Raw genomic sequence first — 16,942 nt, 5'->3', positions numbered from 1 at the left:
GTATCTGCTTAAGACAAATTATCTACAGAATATCTCCTGTAAATAAAACCATGGACAGACTATGGGGTTAGAGAGGAAGATCATCTCCTTTTTTTTTTTCTTGTTCTTGTTCCAACAATAGTTGTTGACTATCTACTAAACTCCTGGCACTGTTCTAGGTGCTCAGGATATTGGTGGTAAATGAAAAAGATACAAATGTCTATGTTACAGTGTATATCCTGGATGGAGGAATGAACAATAAGAAAGATACACAGCAATAACAAGTAGTGTAAAGATAAGTAAAACAAGAAAATGGACTAAAAAATAATGTCAGGAGAAGAGCAGTCGCAGGTGACTGGGGACAGTGGTTCTTCACTGGAAAGATGGTGAGGAAAGAGAAGGGGGAATGAAGAAGGATGTCCTCAAGAAGATCATTCCAGGGAAAAGGAATGAGCACAAAGGCTCAGAGGCAGGAGATGGAAGAACAGCGTGGAGGCCACTGTGGCTGGAATAGAATATGAAAGAGAAAGAGGAGTAGGAGATGAGGACAGAGAGGGTAAGGGGGACAGATTACCTTGTGTCTTACTATATAGGTCATTGTAATGATTTCACTTTTACTCTGATTGAGAAGGGAGCCACTGTAGGAATTTGAGTAGAGGTGAGAAATGGTCCAACTTAGGTTTTTAAAAGTCCATTCCCAGATTCACAAAGAAACTGATATATAACAAGTAATTACACTATCAAAGAATGAAGGCAATCACTAATGCATTTTTAGGTAATGAACAGAGTGCTTACTATGTAGTAAGTAGGTTATTTCACAAATGTACCCAGTAAACCTGTTCTGTAATTCAGTTGAGGAAATTGAATCCTGGAGAGTTTATATAAGACAACAAAGTGTAGCAGAGCTGGCTTTCAAACCCAAGTGTTCTGAATTCTGACTCCTTACAAGGGAAGCTGGTGCTTTCTGGCTTCTTCAATGCTCAGGGTGATACAACAGAGGGACTGATTTGTTCTCTCTGGAAGGTTGAAGAAGGCTCCACAAAGAAAGTTATGATTGAAATAGACGAGAAGAATGAGTAGTTTGCCTGGAAGAGAATAGGTGCAAAGTGATCCGAGCCAAGGAAACCATGGTAGTTGAGGAAGAGGTTTTGTGTGGCTGCTCTTGGTTAGCCCATAGCAGAGTCCTGAGGTGACAGAAGACAAGTGGTTTCAACAGTCCTGATGAAAAAGGAAGGTATTCCTTTTTGCTGAGATTTTTTTTTTTCTATAACCAATCAAGGGTAAGATTTTTTTTTCTCTAACCAATCAAGGGTAAAAAGTGTAAAATATTTGCTTGTAGACCGTAATCCTATATAAAATTATGTATTTGCTATTTGACTTCTCCTATAGATGACAAGCTTTCTAAGGGCAGGAACCTGCTGTCGTATTTACTGTTGCTTCCTAGCTCCTAATATGGTGCCTGCAATAAGTGCCTGGGAAATATTTGTTGAAAAGTTTGGATGCTTAGAATATCTAAGAGTGTTGGGTTACATGTGTTTTCAGGAGTAATGTGTACTTTTCTTTTGCACATTCAAGTCTAGGAGTGGGTGTGAATGGGAGCTATGCAGAGCTAGGCGCCATGTCCCTCTGCCCTCGAAGGAAAATGCAGCATTCATACGACTAGAATTTGCTACATCGAGGGGCTAGCCAAATTCCCTCAGCCTAGATGTCAGGGACTCACTAGACTCCTTGTTGGCTGGGAATACAGTTTCCACAGATTGCAAGATCTTGTTGTCTGAGAGGAAAGAATCAACTCAACTAGGAAATGAATAGACCTTGTTAGGTTATCAGTCCCTGGCAGGGGAAATCCTCTCATTTCCACCTCTCCTTATCAGGGGTAGCACCAATGATGTCACGCAGGAGACAATACAGAGATGAGCCAAGTTCCAGTTCCCAAAGACTTAACAGCTGAAAGAAAATACCATACCACTGGGAAAGGAAGTTATGCCTGATTAATCTAGACTGATAGGAAAATCTCAAGTGAGCATGTGTATAAAATGGAACCACTGAGAGTCTATCCATTTCAAAAATGTATCTGGCTTTATTATTTTTTTGGTACCTAGATTTTTCAAAGGACATTGTCAACCTTTTCCACTAAAATTTAAAAGTATGCCTCCATTGAATGGCAGATTAAGTGGAAGGTGATAAAGAAATAGGAATCAATGGTTAAGACAAAAATTGGTTTTCTATAGGAAAAAGTATAAGATGATGCTACATGGAAATCATTGTGGGAAATCTTCCTTGGAATATTTACAAGTAATGTAGATTCCAGAATAATAGCTATTTATATAAATTCACTTTTCAGTGTCCCTAAATTTGTATTCAAACATGTATTTCTATTGCAAAATAAATTAACCTAGTGACTACCTGTCATTGGGTTTTATATCAGAAGTGAGAGGGGCCTGTTCTCAGCTCCACATATAACAAGTTAGATGAACTTGGAAAACAGCCTTTCAGCTTCATCAATTTCCAAAATAGGTACAATAATACATCTTGCACTGCCTTCCAGTACAAGTTATATATGATAATGTGTCCAAGATACCTAGCATATACTTAAGATTAAGATACAGTTTTATCTAAATACATGGCAGTTGTTATTACTCTACTGTATGTGTTTTTTTTTTTTAATCAAGTTATTCAAAAAACAGAGAGGTAAAAATCATTGATCTGGGACAATAGTTCTGAAAGGGTGGTCTGTGGAGCCCTTAGTCCTCAAGATCGTTTCAGAGTATGTGAGAAGTATAAGCTATCTCTATAACAATACTATAGTGTAGGGATGCCTGGGCGGCTCAGTGGGTTAAGCCGCTGCCTTCGGCTCAGGTCATGATCCCAGGGTGCTGGGATCAAGTCCCACATCAGGATCCTTGCTCAGTGGGGAACCTGCTTCTCTCTCTGCCTCTGCCTGCCACTCTGCCTGCTTGTGCTTGCTTGCTCTCTCTCTCTCTCTGACAAATAAATAAATAAAATCTTTAAAAAAACACAACAGCAATACTACAGTGTAGTTTTTCTCACTGGGTTGGTGTTGCTCTGCACTGATGTTGCAAAAAGCAATTACAAATAAACTTACTGTCTTGGTACAGATCAGATAGCAGCACCAAACTGTCCTGGTAGTCATTGTATTCTCATTTAAAGAACAACTGCTTTACTTAAGGTCCTTGATGAATAAAGTTAATGTTATTTACTAAGGTTTTACCCTTACATGTCTTTTTAACATTTTGTGCAACTAAACAGGAAGTACTTCCAAAGCATTCCTACTGGGTGTGAAAGTATGATGGTGGTCTCCAGGAAAAGCACTTCTGCAACAATTTTTGTGGAACACTACTTTTATTAAAAAAAAAAATAGCTAAAACAAATTATGGCCACACACCTGAGTATTTGGCACAAGGTTTTGTTTTGTTTTGTTTTTTTCCAAAAATGAAGAGTAAATAGTGTCAGCTCAGAAAAATAACCCCTAATATTGTTAAAAGTGATGAAATATGATTTCTAAATAAAAAATTAGTTCTGAAAAATGGCATTCACCACTCTGAACTTGAATGTGTCCCCATACCTAAAGACATTTCTGATCGGATTTGTGGGAATATTAGTGAATGTGATTTTTTTGACATTATTAAGTGATATGTGTCAACATCTGCAAAACATCCATTACTCATTGAATTGATGGTTTACAAGCAACCTATGTATGGTGCTACAAAATCAACCACACATCTGTAAAAGGTTTATTCAGAGTATAAGACAGACATAGGGATTTTAATATAACAAAATATCTTGAAAAGCTCATTGATATAATTTCAGGTTTTGTGTTGCAACCGATCTTTAAAAAACTGTCACATGTCAAGTTTTGGTATGGTAACAGAAAAGAATATCCACAATTATCTGGAAAGGTTACTAAAATATTCCTTTTGCTACTACAAATCTATGTGAAGCCAGATTTTTTTAGATACTTCAGCCACAGCAACATATGGCAACAGGTGAAATGCAAAAGTAATATGAGTATTCAGCTATCACCTGTCAGGCACTAACTTCTCACTGACATGATATCATACTTGAGTGCATGGTTCATTCATTTCAGCTTAAGTAGAATTAAAACTTGATGGAACTTAATACGAAAAGAAAACATGATGAAGAGCTAAATTAGCATTTACTATCTCCTATGGTTAACTATTAAAACTTTCAGAAAATCTGTAATTAACCATTAATTGCTATCCAGCAGACAAATAAGGGCAAGTTATAACATTATTGTGGACTTTATGAATGAGGAAGAAAGTGTCTTTCCAAGAGTCAACACCTACTTAAAATATAACCCGGGAACTAAATTCAATACTTCCCTCCCATTTTCTTAATCTCTGGGTAACAACAACATTTCCAATGTGACCTTACCTTTCACTGACATGGCTTATAAAAGGACAGGAAAATTTTATGTGTAAATTATCTTCTTATGTGTGACTTATCATTTATAATTTATCTTTCATAACTCCAGGGAATTTAACTTGTTTTAGTCATGACTCTTAATTCATACCATATATTTTTTTAAGATTTTATTTATTTATTTGACAGAGAGAGATCACAAGTAGACAGAGAGGCAGGCAGAGAGAGGAGGAAGCAGGCTCACTGCTGAGCAGAGAGCCCGATGCGGGGCTCGATCCCAGGACCCCGAGATCATGACCTGAGCCGAAGGCAGCGGCTTAACCCACTGAGCCACCCAGGCGCCCCAATTCATACCGTATTTAACAACTGGTTTTTTTTTTTTTTAAGATTTTATTTATTTACTCGAGAGAGAGAATGAGAGAGAAAGAGCATGAGGTGGGGGAGGGTTAGAGGTAGAAAATGACTCCCCACTGAGCAGGGAGCCCAATGTGGGGCTCGATCCTGACACCCCAGGATCATGACCTGAATCGAAGGCAGGCGCTTAACCAGCTGAGCCACCCAGGCACCCTAACAAGTGGTTTTGAATCACACTCTGCATCATGCCATTCAGAAGTCCACAGAAGAAAAAAAAAAGTATTTAAATCACATCAATAATATTTAGTAGGTTCCTGAATTGCTCCTTGGATAGTCTGATACTAGTCCAAAAATAAATTTTAAACTTACATATACTCCTTTTAAATGAAAGAGTTGAATTTCATGTCCTAAATAAAGACAACTGCCACAGTAAAATGTCAGCTTTATTGATTTTCCTTAACATATTACTTAATATATCAAACATTATCAAAAGCTATGCAAACCAGAGGGTAGACTGTTTATTTGCAGTGTTTTTGAATTTTAAGGATCTCTGAGGACAGTTGAGGACCATGTAATTATCAGTATTTCTTCAGTACTTGTGCTCAAGAAATTGTCACATCTTGGGGCATCTGGGTGGGCTCAGTTGGTTAAATGGCTGTCTTTCTCAAGTCATGGTCCCAGGGTCCTGCGATCGAGGCCCACATCAGGTTCCCTGCTCAGTGGAGAACCTGCTTCTTCCTCTCTCTCTGCCTGCTACTCTGCCTACTTGTGATCTCTCTCTCTCTGTCAAATAAATAGATAAAATCTTAGAAAAAAAAAAAAAGGAAATAGTCACATCTTGAATGCCAGCTTTGAGTGAGTGTGCCTTTCCACATTCTTCTTTGTATTTTTGCTTCCTTATTCCAATGCCCTGTATAAAATAACTTCACATTAGTATTTTATTCACATCGCTTTCATCATTGAATTCATTTATTAACACAGTAGATATGCCTTGTAATATAAATTTACATGTGTACTTTGAATAATTCAATGCATTAAAGAGAATTCTATAGAATAACCAGTGACAGACTTGTAACTTTAAAACCAATGAAAGCAATTTTTAATATGCTTATATTTGATTTGACATATTTTCACATTTCATACTCTTTGTGAAGTACATATTTAGATAAATACTTTGAAATCATTGCTATTACAAATAAATATATTATCATTCTGTTTCTGGGAATCAAGACAGGTAATATTATCTGATGATTCTGCCCTGAAAATGAATTTTAATTTTCAATCTCATGATGGTAATTCTTAAAACTCTATTCTTTAGTTGTTGCAGCTGTAGAGCTGACTGTCAAGTTCACAGTTTGCATATTTGTGCAGACTTGTTTAGAAAATGGGCTCTGTTGTGAACTTGTTTCAAAATTGCCAAATGGGTGTGTAATGAAAACACATCTGCTAAACAAAAAAAGAGAAACCAAGTTTGAGAAAGGAATTAGCAAGGAAACACTAGTTTTAAAAGTTCTTTTATAATTAAAGTGTGCTGCAAATGAAGTGGATCTTTGCCCAAACATGCTATTCATAGCATCCATAATCATCAAATAGCAGGCACTCCAGGCAGAGCCAGAAGTAGATCAGCCACAAGCAATTACGAATAAAACCAGAAGAGAAGGGGGGGGTGGCAGTTGGGGGTGAGTTAATAGTGGTGTGAGTTTTCCGATATCAATTACCAAGGAAACATATGTTTAAAAAAATCAACAATAAAAGTGACCTTGTGAATCTTTCCCCAATGAGGGGAAAGAAAATTTTGACAGGGATTTTTAAAATTTTCTTTGATTTAGGGTGTCAGCATTTTGACCTGCTTAAATGCCACTTCATCAGTCAAGTTTTTCTCCAAATACATATGCATGTACATGTATATGTATGTACATACGTGTGTGTGTGTAGGTCCAAGTATAGTGAGAGAAAACCTTACTGGCAGTGGTGTTACACATTTTATTTATAAATTAGTCACTTAGGAATTAGAAGTAAATACGTATCAAACCCCCAATCCCAGTTTTGAAATCCCATCCCCACAGTTTGTACCATCTGACATATCTTATATCGCCTTGATTATCTCTTTATTATCTAAGCCACCCAAAATAAAAGCCTCATTAGAATGAAAACTCTCGTCAGTTCTCTGCTTTATCTCTAGACCAGCACCTGACACAAAGCTGACATCTATAAAAATGTGTTTAATAAATGACAAAAATCACTAAATATGAGCCTCTTTCTACCACGGAGAGAAATACCTACATTTATCCAGTATGTTTTGTTGCATCTCTGCCCAGGTAAAGAGGCTCCTTTTGATCCTGTGCTTCTATAAAACATCCATATATCTTAGGAAAACATTCCACAGATAATTAGAATGTTTTTGCAAATATAGAAGTATGTCATGTCTTCTCTTTACAGCATTATATTCATTTGAGAAGGAAATTTGCTTCTAGTTTATAAATTTGTATTTGGCCATTGCTTATTACTTATAACTCTTTATTCACAGTTAGAGAATTCAAAGTTTTCTATACATCTTTATAAGTGAAACTTGGTGAATGCCTTTTCCAAATAGCTTTTATCTATTTGAATAATACAACTTTAATAGTATCTGTTCAAGGAAGGAAGGACAGAAGGACAGAAGGAAGAAATTAACTTCCTAATAGCATTGTATAGACTACATTCCTCATTTTCGCTCTCCCATCAAATCTTAACAATAATTGGACATTAGAGAACAAAACTGGTAATTCAGTTCCCTTTCACCAAGCAAAAATTCTGCCAGGAACAAGAATGAATTTTTTCAAAATGCAAAGCCAATCAATCATGTTACCTCCGTGCTTAAAGCCTCGCAGTATCCCCTCATTTCTCCTGAAGTGAGGAACAACATCCTCAACTCTGCTCACTTGTCCACCTGGCCTGGCCCTTGCTTATCTCCCCCATCTCATTAATCATCACTCTCTCATTTGGTCTGTGAGCTCAGGCCAAACTGCCTTCTCTCAATTTCTAAATTCTCCATTCTTTTTCCAAATGCCAGGCCTCTGACTGTGCTGTTTTATCTGTAAGGCTCTTCTCCATCCCACTCCCCCATATCAACACTAATCATCCTTCAGATCTCAGCTTCGAGGTCCCTCTTTCTCTGGCAGCTTTCTCCTCCTCAAATTCTCATTCCAGGCCAGGGTCTTTCATTATAAGCTCCCATAGATAGTCCTTCCTTTTCTTTCCTTCCTCTCCTTCCTCCCTTTCTTCCCTCCTTTCCTCCCTCAAGAGAACACATACCACCAATAGTGATCATACATGCTTTTGCATTCTCATTTGACTAATACCTATCTCCCAGCTCCACTGCTGGAGAGCAGAGACACATCTTGTGTTCACTGTTGTTTCCCTAGCTCAAGAACAATCAGTGGCATAAGTAATAGGTCGTTAATACTTGCTACATCGACAAAAGCAGACGGTTTTCAAACTGCATAACCTGCCTTGCTGATGGAAGTCAACTATTTAAGCAGTTTTAAAATACTCCTAGCTTGGGGTGCCTGGGTGGCTCAGTGGGTTGAGCCTCTGCCTTCGGCTCAGGTCATGATCTCAGGGTTGTGGGATCGAGCCCCGCATCGGGCTCTCTCCTCAGCAGGGAGCCTGCTTCCTCCTCTCCCTCTGCCTGCCTGTCTACTTGTGATCGCTCTCTCTCTCTGTCAAATAAAAAAAATATTTAAAAAATAAAATACTCTCAGCTTAATACAGCAATAATTGAGATACGAAATGTTTACAGCCTTTCCTTGTTGCTGTGAACATGGGTAGTTAAAGAGCAGTAAATGAGGAAGGAAGGTGAAACATTGAGAAGTGTCAACCTCAGGGGCTTCTTAACCTGTGCTGCATACCTCTGTGCCCATCTAAGGTTAGGACACTCACTGCAATAGGGAGTAGAGAATGCAGTAGCATTCATGAAAAGACTAGAATAGTTTTGCCTATGGTCTTCAAGAAAATAGTTTTGTGATAAAAAGCTGATAGTAATAATGAAAAGAATCAAAGAGGAGACGTTGGAAAGTATGCAAAGAAAACACCTAGGTCCTGCTGAACATTTCTAGGGAAATAAATATTTAGTTACTCCATGTTGAGAAGGTCATGTTGCGTGATGTGAAATGTTTCATGCCTCATAGCACAGAAGTGATGAGAGATCCGTCAGTAATCAGAGTAACACCACCATCCGTTAACCAAAGCAAGAGATGACACAGGGATGATAAATGAAGTGTCTCTTTAGAAATGAAAAAAAAAAAATGAATGAAGACTTCAGACATTGAAATCAGTCTGGTTTCCCTCTGGGATTTCTGAAACGATTTTACATTTAAGTTTTCCCCCTTGGTCTCTGCCTTATTTTTGTGTGGATTTCAGGCCTATTAACACTTTGAGTACAAACTCAAATCAACAAAAAATAATTAGAATACAAGGAGAATAGAGACTGAATGCTGGCCGAGCTTGTTATCCTGGATATGATCCTGAGTAATTGTGTGACCTTGATGAAATAACTTGACCTCTCTCTTGAGTATGACTTACTGCAGAACAGAATTCAATGAGAAACATACACATGATTGTTAGGCTTCCTAACATACCCTGGAGAGGGGCTCCATGTTAACGTTTCCCTGTGCCTTACTATATTTAAGTGTGTGAGTGTACCTGTGAACTCAAGGTGTGTTACAGAGTGCTGAGAAGGCTTTTTGTTTGTTTCCTTCAGAAATCTCTTCCTAACCTACCCAATGATGCATGGAATTCCTCAAAAGAGGCAGAGCATTTCATGCTATTATTAGCCCTAGAAATTAACATACAAACCACCCTGTGGGAGAGGGGACATACAGAATTTCATACTATGACTTAAAAAGATTTCAAGGAACTCTTCTTCTAAGAGTAAATTTTGACAGGGTTAAGCCCAGGGAAGTGAACGCTTACAGATGGGGAAGAATAAAAAGAAGAACACTTAAGAGTACCAAGAGCACATTTCGCTTGCTTCATATCTTCACCTGGATCTGGCCCTGGGGAGCAGCTTGGAGTTACATACCCTTTGAGTTTTGGTAGCAAACACCTCACCCCCAGCCCCAGGAGAACATAAGCTTATAGGGTTGTACCTTGTTGAACCCCTCAGTTCACACTGAGAACACTTATATTTCTGAGCAGTGCTAGCTGGCACTGAAAGTATAGTAGCAAATGGAATATACTGGATCACCAGGATTTAAAACACGAAGATCAGTGGCAGTTCAGGGAGGTTAATGTAGCAACTTTTGCTTGTTTTTGACTGTTTTTATATAATCCGTTTACTTATTTATTTGGCAGCCAGAATAGAAAGCGTGTCTTTTCAAAATATCCATAGAATAGGAGGACACTCTAGGCATTTCCCATAGCCTCATACTTAATAACAGCCCGTTGCTAAGGATCACAGTACCGATGGTATATGAAATGACTAGGAGGATACAGCCTTTCTGACAGGCTCATTTAGTCTGATTTTGTTAAAATAATAACAGTTTAATGTAATGGAGTTTCTGTGTGTTGAATATTCTGGCATATTCTAGGTTGAACATTAAATAGTAGTGTCTTATTCTGTATCTAATATCAGTTCCCAGCATATCTGTCCTCAGTACCCTTCCAGCCCAGTGTTTCCTTGTTTTCATGAACTTTCATTTTTCTTTGCTTTTTGCCACAATCATCAAGAAAGGATAAGATGAAAATGAAGGTCAGGAAGCTGTTGAGTCTCTGTGAATGTATATAATTGGTGTCATGTTGACCTAGAGTCCAGAGATGTGTGGAGAAAACACAGATCAGTAAAAAGATTTTTTTTTTTTTTTAATATTAGGTAGATGGGATGCCTGGGTGGCTCAGTTGGTTAAGTGGCTGCCTTCGGCTCAGGTCATGATCCCAGCATCCTGGGATTGAGTCCCACATTGGGCTCCTTGCTCGGCAGGGAGCCTGCTTCTCCCTCTGCCTGCCACTCTGTCTGCCTGTGCTCGCTTGCTTGTTCTCCCTCTCTCTCTGACAAATAAACAAAATCTTAAAAAAAAAAAAGGTAGATATGGATATTGTGGAGTAAGCCAACAATTGAACACAAGGGACAAGGCCTGCTTGGGGACCAAAGATACAGGTATTCTAGTCAGGAAGAGGATTGTGTCTGGGACTGCTTTGATCATCTCTCCAAAATCTGCTCATCTGAGTGTCATTGACTAGAAAGTCCCGCCCGAGGGACTTCCATAACAGGTATCCTGAAGACACGCAGGTCTTCTGACCCCTTCAGATATTGAGAATTTCCTCTTCTCCTGAACCAAATACCGTTCTTTGAAGCCTTGTTTTAACAATTCAAGAATCCTTTCAAGATTTTGAAATCCATACTACTGTCAAGAATAACTATCCTAGGGCCACCTGGCTGGTTTAGTTGGTGAAGCATGGAACTCTTGATCCAGGGTTGTGAGTTCGAGCCCCACTTTGGGTGTATAAATTACTTAAAAAAAAAAACAAAACAATTATGACGGGGTTGAGATACTGTATAAGACTAGAAGTGGGGGGAAAGATAGCAAGAAAATATAATTATAGTGAAATCCAGGATCTGTAAATCCTAGCAGGCCACTCCAGTGTGTCCATAATCACTGATTCTTGGTATTGCTCTGAATTTAAGTACTTTCTACTGAACTCTCTTGAATGGGCCAAGAAGGATTTTTTTTTAATTAAAAAGTAGTAAGAGACTAGTATAATTTTTGATATTTTAGCCTCCCAACTATACGAGGCATGTAGACTATCAAGACAGAGACTGACAGCTTGGGTGGCTGTCAGTTAAGCGTCTGCCTTCATCTCAGGCCATGATCTCAGAGTTTCAGGCTCCAGCTCCCAGTCGGCCTCCAGAAACAGGGAGCCTGCTTCTCCCTCTGCCTGCTGTTCCCCCCTGCTCGTGCGCGCTCTCTCTCTCTGACAAATAAATAAATAAATGCTTAAAAAATAATCCCATTAAAAAAAAATATTTTCAGAATGCCTTGTTTAGGTAGATACCGAAGTGGGACCCAAATGATCTTGGGGCTAAGGGGGGGCTTTGTAAATCTATAATTTTTTTGTTGTTGTTATTGTTATGTTAGTTACCATACAGTAATAGTTTCTTTTTTTAAAAGGTTTTATTTATTTGAGAGAGAGACTATGAGCATGAGCTGCGTGAAGGGTAGAGGGAGAAGCAGCCTCCCCACTGAGCAGGGAACCCAATGTGGGACTTGATCCCAGGACCCCAGGATCATGAGCTGAACCCAAGGCAGACACTTAACCAATTGAGCCACCCAGACATCAGAAAATCTCTAAATTCATAGATAAAATATGAACTAAAACAATCTTCTGACAACGATGTAACATTGCTTTTCCTCAAATATTTTTAATTAGAATTAAAGTTTATTATAAGTAGTACAAATTTGGCTTCAATTTAAGACAATTTCTTTTTCCTGTCTTGTTTCATCATTTTTCAAACTGATTTTCTTATACATACCTTCTTTTATACTTTAAATAGATATTAGATGGTTTTTTTTTGTTTTTGTTTTTTTTTATTTTACACCTTGGTAGATTAAAATTGCTTAGGGCCACGCATTCATTTTTAATGTTCAGGTTATAGTGACAAATTCAATCTTCATAAACATGCTGTTTTACATGGTGTGTACCTGGGCAGTTTGCAGTTCCAAGGGCAGCAATGACAAAAATTGTTGAGGGAAATGCTCAGTCTGTGACTTGATTCCTTCAGTTCGGTTTTGATAACAATTGAGTGTCACAGCTTTACTCAGAGTTGAGTGTTTTACTGGAAACTGTGGAAAACAAAACAAAAACAAGAACCCTCTTCTTTAGATTGGGATACTATAGAAGGAGAGGGAAAATATACAGAAGATCTCTTAGGGACTGCTCACTGCTTGCTTCAGGGATATTTTTGAAAACAGAAATTAAGTCTGGGCAGCCAAAAATGCCTGGAACCAGGGTTGTGCTGAGCTGCAGACCTTGCCCGTCTCCACAGCCAAGCTGGGGCGGCTTTGGCCACTGAGCCCGGGATCAGGGCCACTCTGGCCGCTCTGCCAACCAGAACCTGCCGGGGTGGTGTGTGTGGCTTTTGAGCAGACTTGCTGGCTCCCCATGACTCTGCGAGTGAAAACTCTAATAGGATTCCTGAGAAACACTAGACCCAATCAGAGAGCTGATGCCACGTTCATCCTTTGGCTACTTTAACTCAAGTCCCCAGTGAGGCTGAGAAAGTCAGGGAAATGATCAGTTTTTGCTAATTCTTGAGATATTCCTGTTCCTCCTTCACTGTGAAGGCGTGACTCTGGCCAACCCTTCAAAATGCCATCTCTACCAACTCCACTGTCTTTCATCTCCTCCTCTGACTGGATTTTTGGCAGTCAAGGAGGATGTGAGCCAGCAACATGTGTGTGACTCAACTCATTCATGGCGGGAGCCAGCCTAGGTCCCATGGAACTGACACTCGAAGTGGTGGTTCCAAAAGTTGTGACACTGCCGTGATGTCGAGCTCTGGCACTGTGTGTGCCAACTGGATGATTGCAAGCCACCAAAGCAGGTCATTCGGGTCCATCGTATTCCATCTGGGAACTGAATTATTGAATCTGGCGGCCTAAAATAATCAGATTAACTAGAAAACTGTCAGGCTATTTAGGGTTTTGGTCTGTAAAATACCAAACGGTACGGAGTCCCACACACTGTAGATTTTAGGGAATTTTAAAAGTGCCATCAGATCCTTCCCTTAGAGTCCTCTCTGGCACGGATGTGCTAGGCTGGGGATGCAGGAGACTGCAGGGTAATGTTGTCTCTACCCAAGGGCTATCATACCCTCCTCTCATCAGCTTTTGCACTAGGAGGGAAATCCCATAATGGATACTGACCAGCTGGAGCTCAGATTATTTTTGGTGATCAAAGAAAAAACAGCTTGATTCTTAGACCTTGTTTTCCCTTGTGGAATAAGAATTTTAATTTGTGCCATTGGTTCACTCTCTCTCTCCCCGAAGGAAAATGAGAAAATTAGAGTATGGATCCTAAAATAGGTTGTATTTCTGAACTCATTGGTGATTAATAATAGATATCTCTAACCCCTTGACAATTAGTTAGTGCTCATATATAATTCTCTTGACTCACAGAAGGGAAACAAAAAAAGGCTAAAGCTGAGTGTAAAATCTAATCAGATTTTGTATGTTTTTCCCCATAGCCAAAAGGGAGACTTGAAAATTTATGCTATCCAATTACAATGTCTCTCACATCTAAAGAAAGGAAGAATGAAGCAGTTATGTAAAATACCATTCCAGGTCAGAGCCTACCATTATATCTGACTGTCTGAATTTGTCTCCAGCTTTGTGCTAATTCTCCCTCCCCCAGGTTCTGGATCTTCTCTCTCAGGATTGACCTTATAATTGTACTGATCCAGACCAGTCTCAAAGCAATGGAGACCCTCAGTTCTGAGCAGATTAATCTCCCCAGGATTGATAACCTATTTCAGGTTTGCCTCCCTATTCATTTCCAGCACTGTCAGTAAGATGGACAGTTAGCAGTCAACAAGAAAAACTCCCTTTGTTCACCCATGGTGCAATAGCACATACATTATAAAATAGAAATATGTATTTATGGCATGCTGTAAAGAAAGCTCTAATCTAAGAACTAAAAAAACAACAAAAAAAGCACACAAAAACAAAAAATAGTGAACAATAACGCCAACCACAGGCATTCATCTATTTCATCCCCCTGCGTTTAATTTTTGCTTTTTTTTCCCCCCCAAACTGGGTAATTTAAACATTTCCTACAATACGTCTTCATTAGAATCCATAAATGTTTTATGGATGTGCATTTAGAAAACTTACTCTAAAGCTGGAATTTGAGCAAGGCCATCACTAGAAGGGAAAAAAAAAGCATCCTTGACATCTGCTGAAGTGTTAATTTCTCTGAAAGCACAGAGTCTGTATTAACACAGACTTTCTCTTGCTGAATGATGTGTTAAAATTGTTGAAAGAATGCCAACGGGTTTTCATGCAAAGATTGTGTCATTGTATCCCTGCTTTCCTAGAATTCACTTTTTAAATCTTTCATTCTAAATCTAAGGCTTCCAAAAAATTCTATTTATTTTTTCAAGCTTTTAAATACAGTCTAATATTATGTAATATTAGTTCAGGTGTACAATTTCATGATTCAGCATTAATGTACAACACCCAGTGCTCATAACAAATGCACTCCTTAACCCCCACCACCCATCTAACTCATCCCCCCCAGGTATGTTCCTTCTGATAACCATCATTTCTCTATAGTTAAGAGCCTTTGGTGCCAAAACCCATTTGTGAAGCCCTATGCCTGTTACAATTGGATTGAGAGAACGTAAAAACATAGGATTGATAAGATTATGAAAGTCGTAATGTTTAATCTGATATTCTCTAAAGAAATCCTGTTTATAAGTTTAACTGAATGGTTTATGGGCCTGGATATTAAGTCTGGCTGAGGAACACTTCCCTTACCCTACTGTAAAACCATAACCTACTGATAAAGTCCTAACAGACTATAGCTAGGAACATAAGAGTTGATGGAAATATGGTAAAAATGTGTAGGAGAATTTATATGTTTGAATAGATCTTAAGACATCATGATGGATCATTCATCATCAGGGAAATATAAATCAAAACTACAATGAGATATCAACTCACACCTCTCAATGGTTAGCATCAAAAACACAGGAAACAGGTGGTGGCAAGGTTGTGGAGAAAGGGGAATCATCTTACACTGTTGGCAGGAATGCAAATTGGTGCAGCCATTCTGGAAAACAGTATGGAGGTTCCTCAAAATTTTATATATATATATATATTTTTTTAATGATAAGTGTGATTCATTGACAACATTAGACATAATCTTTTCTTCTTTTCCTTTTTAAATGCTTTTATTTTAATTCCAGTTGGTTAGCACAGAGTGTAATATTAGACTGTGGTGTACAACATAGTGGTTTAACAATTCCATGCAGAACTCAGAGCTCGTCCCACCAAGTGTACTCCTTAATCTTCATCACCTATTTAACCCATCTCCCTGCCTCCCTCCTTTATGGTAACTATGAGTTTTTTCTCTGTAGTTAAGAGTCTGTTGCTTGGTTTGTCCCCCCCCCGCCCCTTCTCTCTCTCTCCTTTCTCATTTGGTCATTTTCCTTAAATTCCACATATAAGTGAAATTACATGGTATTTGTCTCTCTCTGATTGACTTACCTCACTTAGTGTAATACTCTCTAGTTCCATTCGTGTCCTTACAAATGGAAAGATTTCATTTTTTTAATGGCTGAGGAATATTCCATCAAATATGAATACTATATATATTCCATTATGTGTGTGTGTGTGTGTGTGTATACATGCATGCATACACATACACACACACCCCACTTCTTTATCTGTTCATCAGTTGATGGACATATGGGCTCTTTCCATAATTTGGCTATTGTAGATAACGTTGCTATAAACATTAGGATACATATATGCCTTCAAATTGTTGTTTGTTTGTTTTTTTATTTGGGGGTAAATACCTAGTAGTACAATTGTTGGATTGTAGGGCAGTTCTCATTTTAATTTTCTGAGGAAATTCCATACTGTTTTCCAGAGTGGCTGTACCAGCTTGTAGTCCCACCAGTAGTGTAAGAAACTTCCCCATTCTCAGCTTCCTTGCTAATACCTGTTGTTTCCTGTCTCGAGTTTAGCCATTCTGAAAGGCATCAGGTGGTATCTCATTATAGTTTTGATTTGCATTTCCCTGATGATGAGTAAATGTTGAGCATCTTTTCATGTGTCTGTTGGCCATCTGGATGTCTTTCTTGGAAAAATGTCTATTCATTCTTCTGCCCATTTTTTCAATTAGATTACTTTTCAGGGCGGGGGGGTGTTGAGTTTTATAAGTTCTTGATGCATTTTGGATACTAACCTATTAGCAGATATGTCATTTGCAAATATCTTCTCCCATTTGTAGGTTGCCTTTCAGTTTTGTTGATTGTTTCCTTCACTGTGCAGAAGTTATTTTGATGAAGTCCCAATAGTTTATTTTTGCCTCTGTGTTTCCTCCTCAGGAGACATACCTAGTAAGAAGTTGCTATGCCAGTGTCAAAGAGGTTACTGCCTGTGTTGTCCTGTAGGACTTTTAATGGTTTCAAGTCTCACATTTAGGTCTTTCATCCATTTTG

The sequence above is a fragment of the Lutra lutra genome, chromosome 5 (assembly GCF_902655055.1).
Source record: "Lutra lutra chromosome 5, mLutLut1.2, whole genome shotgun sequence".
In the NCBI taxonomy this organism is placed as follows: Eukaryota; Metazoa; Chordata; class Mammalia; order Carnivora; family Mustelidae; genus Lutra; species Lutra lutra.
The sequence above is the reverse complement of the archived record's forward strand: the minus strand, read 5'-3'. Positions refer to the sequence as shown.